The sequence below is a fragment of the Taudactylus pleione genome, unplaced genomic scaffold, assembly GCF_031769625.1.
Source record: "Taudactylus pleione unplaced genomic scaffold, aTauple2 ptg000354l, whole genome shotgun sequence".
Lineage (NCBI taxonomy): Eukaryota > Metazoa > Chordata > Amphibia > Anura > Myobatrachidae > Taudactylus > Taudactylus pleione.
This window is the reverse complement of record NW_028284755.1, coordinates 1,748,410-1,756,934: the sequence shown is the minus strand read 5'-3', so window position 1 is coordinate 1,756,934 and position 8,525 is coordinate 1,748,410.

The window sequence follows — 8,525 nt, the reverse complement described above, 5'->3', positions numbered from 1 at the left end:
GTCGCAGTCCGGGTCTCGCGCATGCGCACGACGGAGCTCCCTCCGTCGTGCGCATGCGCAGTGGGGCAACATCAACCCGTTTGCGAGCGTCCTTTGCTCACGAACGGGTCTGAATGACCCCCTATGATCCCGATGGCTTCATGGATTTTCTACAAAAGTATCAGTGTGTTTTCATCAACAAATAAATCTTACTGGCTGCTTTGAGGCTCGCTTACATTTGGATGTAAGTCAGGTTTATGACACGCCTCTCAGATGTATCAGTAGATGCCCATTTTACCGCCGCGCTCATTGATGTTGCTTTCAGAATCTCCCTGAAATGCTTTTTCAAAAGTAGGCAAGTATGGCTATAACTGGGGGCCTGATCATCTTCATTAACCTTCAGTTTGCCAAGACTGGCTACAAGTCCCGTGTAGTGCTTCCCAGATTATGTAATCGGTACCTCCCCTACCAAATGCCTTTTCTACTCGCCAAAGCCAAATATATGTTCTATAATACACTTTTCATTTGTCTGGCATCTTTATTTACATATATCCTTCACACTTAGGGGCTCTATTCATTATCACTTAATTTCTACAAAAGCAGGTGAAATTGAACATTGTCACCTGCTCTTGTAGAAATTAAGTTTTGGGGCCATTCATCAATAAGGTAATGCAGGAGACATCACAGATATCTCGTGCTTACCTTTCTTGTGTTGAATGGCCTGCTGTCCCCATACACTAGTACTGGGACAGTCTCCCTACACATTATAGCAAGAGGAACGCTATAAATTGCAGCAGGAGGGACTGCCCACCGTATACCAGCTCAGTCACCCCACGCATTATAGCATGAGGGACCCTACAGAGTATACCAGCACAGTGTCTCTACATATTATAGCAGGAGGGATGACTATAGCACAGTCACCCCCACATTATAGCAAGAAGAACCCTACCGACTTGAAGTATACCACCACAGTGAGGTCTTTTCATGTAGCAATGAAGAGCCCTTTAGCAGTGATAACACGACTTTTCACTGCTTCACCCCTCTCAGAGAAGGGGTTACCGTGGAAAAATCTCACATTTCTCCTGCAGTTCCCCTGATTAATGTAGCTATTGCTTCCATACAGTAGTATGGGGAGAGCAATTTACTGAAGCACTGAAATCTCTGCTTTCCACTTCGCTTCGCAAAATCCATTCGCCATCTCAGGATGGAATAAGGAGGCTTGTTAGTGGAGAAGTGCAGTGAAGACAGATGTCTCCATGCCTTCTCCCTGCTCTCTCCGTCCCCTTCACCAAGAAGAAGCCAATCAGAGGAGCCAAGGGCATATGCAGGGTCACCTACTCCTGTCTGCTCACTGCCCCAGTGCCCCCTTGCTCTGCCCCTACCCCCATCACCACTATAGTAAGGTGGCCCGACATATGCATATGCCGGGTCACCTCCTCCTTACAGTGCCACAGTGCCCCCTTGCTCTGCTCCTATTTTCCCACATAATGTGTATAATGCATATGCCCCTAAACATTACTGTAACATGTGAGTGACTTACCTTCATGAAGAAGATGAAGAGCGAGGATCTACTCAGAGCTCCCACTCTGGCTGAGGCTGTGCATGGAGGGTCATTTTTAGCTGAACCTGGTGTGAAACAGTAGGGTGGGGTCTTGGGGTGCTAGGAAGGGGGGTGCCGCGAGGGAGAATTGGGGGTGCTGTGCATCTTGGTACAGGGAATGAAGCTTCCCTGGAGAAGAAGCAGCAGCGTGGAGCCTGCACAGTAGCGCGCTATACTTTCAACATGAATAGTCTGCTATTACTGCCTACTAACTACAGATATGCTTTGCTGCTACTACATTTATTCTTTATTTAATTAATTTGATACTAATTATGTTTATTTGTTTTTGTGTCCAATTTTTGTAATGTTTATGTCTGTTAGAATATGTCAGATTTTTCATAAATTATTAGAGATTCCCAAACTCCGCCAGTACAGTCCAAGTTTTAAGGATATCCATGCTTGTGTCCAGATGGTTAAATCAAATTGACTGAGGTACTAATTAAGGCCCTGATTCAGACCCACTCGCAAGCGGCTGTCCGCTCGCAAGTGGGTCGATGGTCTGCACTGAGCATGCGCACGACGGAGGGAGCTCCGTCGTGCGCATGCGCCAGACGCGACGAGCGAAGGAAAGTCCTTCGCTCGTTGTGTCTGATCAAAGGGGGCGTGCTGTCGATGTTGATTGACAGCATGCCCCCTTTGGTGGGCGTGCCAGGGGCGTGCCTCCCTGACGGGGGCGTTCCCAAGGGAACGCCTCCCATCAGAAGCCGGCCCACTGACATCACTAGTGATGTCAGTGGGAGTGATTTTGGCTCTGATAGAGCCAAAATCACTCCGGGCCTTGCGATTGAAAACCTCAACCGCAGGCTCCGGCTCGCAGTTTCAATGGTCGCGATGGTCAAGACCATCGCGGCCATCAAACTGCACGCTCGTATAGGCTGTGGGTGGTGACCCACAGCTATACGAGCGTCCAGGAGGACGCTCCATTTTTATGGAGGGCGGCCCTCATTCAGAGCGTGCGCTCTGCTCAGAGCGTACGGCTCTGAATGAGGGCCTAAGTCACCTGTGCTCAAGCATAGATATCCTTAAAATGGGGACTGTAATTGCAGCGTTTGGGAACCTCTGAAATATCATATTGATATAGGAGACTCCAATTTATATGTCCTAAGGCAGAATAATCCATTTATATATATCTTATACCAAGTGCAGTGTAACACCAACAATCCTCATTTTATACTTGTTTTGGGGTTCTAGCAATCACCCTGTAGGTACATGCTGTATGTGGATGTTGCATCATTTCTATCCACTTGTTACACATGACGTGCCTCTGTAGCTATTGCTCAGCATGCTTGCAGCCAGTAAAGATACACTTCTGCCGTTCTCCCATGTGGTGATTTGCATGTATACCATTTTTCATGGTGTCAGAAGTCTGGCTGTGATGGCACAAGGTCTCCGCTATATAGATTGCGGACACATGGCTTAAGGTCAAGACGGAATGGTGCATATACTGCTGTGCTGGACTCTCAGACAAATCAATAAAGGTACAGGCATATACCCTGCCCAAAATAGCTGGTGCTAAGGCAGTTGATAAAGCAGATACATTGTCTGTTTGGAGGGAGAGGATCAAGAGGATCCAGACACACTAATAAAAAAGTTTGATGAGATATGCTTACCAGTGAGAAATGTTATAATGGACAGACATGCTTTTACCACGGCTGTGCAGAGCCCCTCTGAGAGTATCAGTCATATGCTGCAAGATTAAATCAACTAGCAAAGAAATGTCATTATGGCGCATTAGCAAGTGAGATCATCAGTGACAGGATTTTGTGTGAAACATCTAATGATGTTACTCGTGCACATATGATCTGTTCAATTGTAATACCAGTCACCTACCACATGCATTTAGATAAGACTGTTGCTCCCACAGTATGTGATAGGAAACGTGTGCCTCTGGCCCTGAAGGACAAAGTGATAGCGGATTTAAATCGCATGACAGCATTGGGCACCATTGCTCCAGTGGTAGTGGTGGGAGTCGGCTATGGTTGCAGCTGTAAAAAATAGATGGTTCAGTATGCATCTGCATTCACCCTGTGCATATCTTATGTGACCGTATCACCTCCTCAGAACTATGAAGCAGGGCATAGCCGATATGCCGAATGCAAAGATATTTACCACTCTGCATAATGCCAAACTCTGCCAAATGTTGTTTCTGGCAGATCACATTGGACTCAAGAAATCATCCATGCTCAGAACGTTTATGACAGATGTGAGCAAGTACACCCTTCTCCGAAAGGTTCACTGTCAATGAAGTATTTCAACGATGCATGGAGCATCTCTTCCAGGGATTTTGTGAGATCATTGTGGATGACATCCTTGTTTGGGATCGCACCCTGCATGGGGCACTTTGGGCAGGACTTGGCTCCATCTGACCACAAAAACCCCCCCAAAACATCAGCTCCTACTCATCCATCGATGGTAGAGACACTTTGTTGAGTTAACATCGGCCAGCATCGGCCAGGAACCATCAACTAGGCCATCCCTAGTTATTGTTCAGCATGCCTGCAGTCAGTAAAAACACACTTCTGCAGTTCCCCAGAGTCATGTGGTGATTTGCACACATACCACTTTAAACATCCCATACACTTGCAGTAGGTATTAAGATGATAATAATTATAATTATCATTAGTGCCAGGAGTATTTGAGAATAGTTTTTACTATTCCACATTCCTTTATTTTGGTTGCCGCCTCAGAATGGTTAGGCATGCCTTGGGATACAGGGAATTCTTCTTGACATTTTAACTGGTGCAGCCATATTTAAGAATGGCTAAAATGTATGTACTATTAATTCAATGTAAAACACACTCATTTAGATGCCTAACCCTTAGAATGTATATTTACATATAAGTTTAATATGTTCTGAGGTAAATTGGACACGTAGGGCATAGATAGATAGGAACCATATCAACTGAAGGAATAATTAATTAATGCACAGTGTAAGGTGATGATTATTGTAATATAGGATATATATTTATGTATAATGTAATAAATGTATATTTTGTAAACTGTATACCATTGTAAACTTATGGGTCTAGAGTAATGGCCAGATGCAGCGGCACAAGACTGTCTTAAGCCGCCCATACACGGTGTGATTTGCACCTTGCAATGCGAGGGTGGATCCAACGGCCGACATATCGGGCGGTCCCCACACACGGTGTGATCGGGTGGCCGACCGCCCCATATTACAGCACCCCCCACACGCATAGCGCTGCATGGGATCGCACATCGCAAACCCAGCTCAAGTGAACCTGCAGTAAGATCTGGAGGTGCGATGTACGACCCCACAGGTGCGAGCACTATCCGATATCATGCCCATACACGGTATGATATAGCAGCGATATCATACCAATCCGTCAGATCGGCTGCTTTATTGCACCATGTATGGGCACCTTTACAAGTGCCAGAAGTGGCATGAGCATCGGTTAGCTTCGTTAGGTAGCATAGGGCTGAGGGAGAGGTTCTTGTGTCACGTGCTGGAAAAGAGGGGTCGTGCAGCGCTAGGAGAGGGCTATAAAAGATGCTGCTCTAGCACTGGGGCCAGTCTGCGATTCCCCCCCGAGAGCTAATACAGGGACTCTACGGCACTGTATAGTACGCAAGCGCAATTAGTGGCAGCGGCCGGGAGTCTCCTGTACTGAAGCCAGTATAGGCAATTACCGCTGGCACTGAACCTATTGAAGCGGTGAGGTCTGGTGGTGTTCCGCTCCAGAGGCTGGCAGTGCCAAAAGCATCAGCACAGTGAGGGGCCATCCTGGAAGCTCCGGCTCTCATCCTATAGCTGACGAGATGGTGGGGGAAGTAATGAGGAGAAGGCGGGCAGCTGTTAGCCAAGCCGCAGATACAGCAGTGTTGTGGCTGCTAGCGGTCTGTCCCGTTGACACAGCCTTGTGCTCCAGTGCACTAGATGGAAGCAGAATAAGACACCTACAACCTATAATAGAGGTCCACAAGTAAGGCAGTTACCAGGCAGAGGTTCGCAAGTAAGGCAGCGCCTGATCGAGCCTGTGAGTAAAAGCATATAGGTCATTATTCAGCTTGGATCGCAAGTCTGCAATGGAACGCACCTGTCTGTGAAATATGGAAATGAATGCAATTAAATCACGATCGCAGCACTATACCAAGAGACTCCGCAGCTTATAAAGTCGCCCACTTCCCATTACATACATCCGCAAGTCAGCGAAAACATCGGTAACATTGAGTAACATCGGACCAATACGCACAGTTGTGGTTGAGCTTGACATGCTTATGCACGCCCCTGTAGCGGCATTCAAATGCACAGGCATGCCTGCGTTCCTTTGACCAGCCCCCTTCTCTACCCCAAATGGCACTTGCTATCAATCATATCTTTGTTTCCACTGCATATACGCTGCGTTCGCATTTGCGATCGCATCGGCCGGTTCACGCACTGCGGTGCATATGCATGCGCAGGCCGCAAACATCGACCGGCTGTGTGCGAGTGCAAGTGTGTGATCCAAGCTGAATGAGGCCCATAGTACACTGCACCTGCAAGCAGCATTAACAAACTGACTAAGAGGGACAGGCTGGAGCACAGGGTTAAGGATTCTCCTACAGCTTGATTTAAATCAGACTTTGGGCCTGATTCAGAGCCGGACGCTATCTGCGCTCGCTCGTTCATTAAAAAGGGGTGGCTATTCAAATGAACCGTTCGCACTTTGCGGTCTGTTCACGCCTCTATGTCTGAACGAGCGAACAAAACTTGCGGTCGTAATTTTGAAAAAGATGCCCCCTGGCCGCTCGCTCCATACGTCATGTCCGCTATTTAATAGATTAATCGAGTACATCGAACAGCGTATGAACTGCTCGCTATTCTTGTGGTTGGTTTTTCCTACGACAATCTTGCGAGCAGTTCTGACTATAAATCAACCAAGTGACGTGGTTAATGAAGCTCCTGTATTAATTATGCACACCCATAAAATGCCCGTTTTGACCTTTAAGCACGCCTGCGTTCTGATTTCCACTCCCAGTTTTCAAGCACCCTCCCCTGTTACCACCCACATACGCCTCCTCCTGTCACTCAAAATAGCAGGCATTCGCTATTTAGCGAACAAACGATTTTCGGCCACACTGACTGGTTCGCGCATGCGTATTAAAATCCGTACGCATGCACAGTTGTGCGAACATCGGAGCGAACAAGCGTCTGCTTACGAGCGGCTCTGAATCAGGCCCTTTATACAGAGACCTCACAAATGAATAGATATATTCTTCAGCCTTTAGTTATAATTTGAAGGATTGGAGAAGGCGGGAGAGGATCATTAGCTTATAGCTTATGGTGCATACACACGGGACGATCGACAACGATAACGATATCGTTGTTCGATCTCCCTGGTATGCTGGACAATCGATATCGATCATCCAGCGCACCATGTACCCACAAACAATTATTACGACCTGCAATCAACGATCGCGGGTCCCTAAAGTAACCTGGTCGATATTGGTATCGACCGTACGTGCCCGCACATCGCAGGTTGTTGGTGGGCGAAAAATGCACAATATGAATGATAACGATATGATCAATATCGTTATCCATATCGTCCATTTAAGTTGTTCCGTGTGTACGCAGCTTTAGACAAGCTGATATTTGTGGTCATCAGACTTTCAAGGAATCTTATATATCCATTTCTATGGGAAGCCAAAAGATATTTTATTGCAACATTTTGTCTCTATGCAAATTGGATACAATTTAGTTAAATAGACTAGGAGGGGTATTCAATATGAAACGTTAACTTCACTGTCGAAGTTAACGTTTCATATCGGAGTTTTTACGTGCATTAAAGTATCGGTCACGCGCCCGCTTATCCCCGTATTCAATATAAAATTAACGAAAACGGGAACCTCCGAAGTTGGATTTGCGTAAAGTTACAAATTTTTCCTTAAACAAATTGTAGGACCCCCCTAAAGTTGTAAAAACATGAGGGATCACTATGGGTACCCCCTGTTTTAGCCTTTAAATGAAAGTCGGGGATTTAAATAGCTGCAGCAGGTGTTTTTTTCCCGATATTGAAGAATTGTTGCAGAAGAGCACTTAGGTTATTTTTTTCGTTTTTTTAAGTGGTGCCATCAATTTTGGGGTACATGAAAATGGGTGCTAGCATATTTTTAAGCCCCTAAAGTAAGTTTTTAAAAATTCTGCATTTGTGCACCTGCCGCTATAAATCTATTCTAGAAAACATCTGCCGCATACTTGCAGAATAGCCCTGAACCTATTTCCCTATTGTTAAAAAAAATTTCCCATTTTTTTTTTCACCCCAATTTTTAATACAATTTTTTGGGGTGTCCCTATTTTTTTTTTTTTTGACACAGTTCTTTTTTAAATGTCATTCCCATGGGAGCAGGCTATTTTTTTTAAGCCTGCACCCCTAAACCCCAATTCTGCACTTTTTTTCGACACCTATTCAATGGTGAAAAGTTATCCCCGTTTTTTATCAAAGACTTTTCAAAACTGCAAAAAGTCTTTGAAATTGAATATGGTGTAAAACTAAAACCTGCGATAATGATGTCATATCTCCGATATTAACGCAAAAACTATGTTTTCGCTCCCATATTGAATACCCCTGTAAACCTCTACTGAGTTCTGGCCACCAGTATATCTTATGAGGGATTCAGTGCAATTTATATATTTATAGGAATTAAGCACTGGCTTTTATTCAAAGAGAAGACCCATAGGTGAATTCATATGTCATAAGAGGTAGTATTTAACAGTGATAATCCTTATCTAAAGCATAGATAATATATAAATTAAGTAAGGGCACTTATTGATAACTTTAACCCGGACTACGGATACCCTATAGCCCTATTCTTCAACAGTAAAGCTACATACACACACTGGGCCAGATTCAGAGCCGGACGCAATTAGCGCTCGTTCGTCCAGAAAATAGGGGTGGCTATTCAAATGAACCATTCGCTCTTTGCGGACTGTTCACGCCTCTAGGTC